Source organism: Cyprinus carpio, unplaced genomic scaffold (assembly GCF_018340385.1).
Source record: "Cyprinus carpio isolate SPL01 unplaced genomic scaffold, ASM1834038v1 S000006794, whole genome shotgun sequence".
Taxonomy (NCBI): domain Eukaryota; kingdom Metazoa; phylum Chordata; class Actinopteri; order Cypriniformes; family Cyprinidae; genus Cyprinus; species Cyprinus carpio.
The window spans coordinates 132344-133369 of NW_024879380.1; positions in this window are offsets into that span (position 1 = coordinate 132344).

Below are 1026 nucleotides of genomic sequence, written 5' to 3' on the forward strand. Positions count from 1 at the left end.
AACGCACTAATGTCCCGGCAGTCAATAAATGGTTACACAGAAGTGAGGAGACCTGGAATCAGGCTCACGCTCACCTCCAGCATGCCATCCATCAACAGAGAGAACAGGCTCATCGTCACCATCGTCCTGGTCCAGAGTACGTTCCTGGTCAGTGGGTATGGCTATCCACTAGAGACTCATGTCTTTGGCTGCCCTGCATGAAACTCAGTCCTAGGTACATGGGTCCATTTCAGATTATTAGACAAATAACACCTGATTCTTTCTGCCTTGCCCAGACTAATCATTTTCATATTTCCCAACGTTCCATGTATCTGTACTCAAACCCACTGGTGGTCTGAATGAGGAGGGAGAGTAGGTGTCCAGTGACCAGGGTCCCCTGCCCATCATGGTAGATGGAGAGGAGGCGTACCAAGTTTGAGAACTACTTAACTCCAGGCGCTGGGGGAGAATTTTCCAGTATTTGGTCGACTGGGAGGGGTAAGGTCCAGAGGAGCGTTCCTGGGTTAATGCAGATGACATTCTTGCACCCAACCTTGTGGAAGAGTTCCACCGCTCCCATCCGGATAGTCTGGCCCCCTGACCATGTGGGAGACCCCGGCGTTACCCGTCTCCCGCGCCAGGAGCTGCTTACAGGGAGGGGACTCTGTCACAGTGTCAAATGTAATACATTTTTGTTCAGTAATGTTTAATCTGTCTTGATTAGCTGTTTATTGTGATAAAGTTGATTTATTTCATTAATTTCATTCAAAAAGTGAAACTTGTATATTACATTCATTCATTACACACAGTATCTCAGAAAATTTGAATATAAATAAAGACCAATACTAAGAAATGATTTTTATAAATCTTGGCCAACTAAAAAGTATAAAAATGAAAAGTATTAGCATGTACAGCACTCAATACTTAGTTGGGGCTTCTTTTGCCTGAATTACTGCAGCAATGCGCTGTGGCATGGAGTCGATTAGTCTGTGGCATTGCTCAGGTGTTATGAGAGCCCAGGTTGCTCTGATAGTGGCCTTCAGCTCT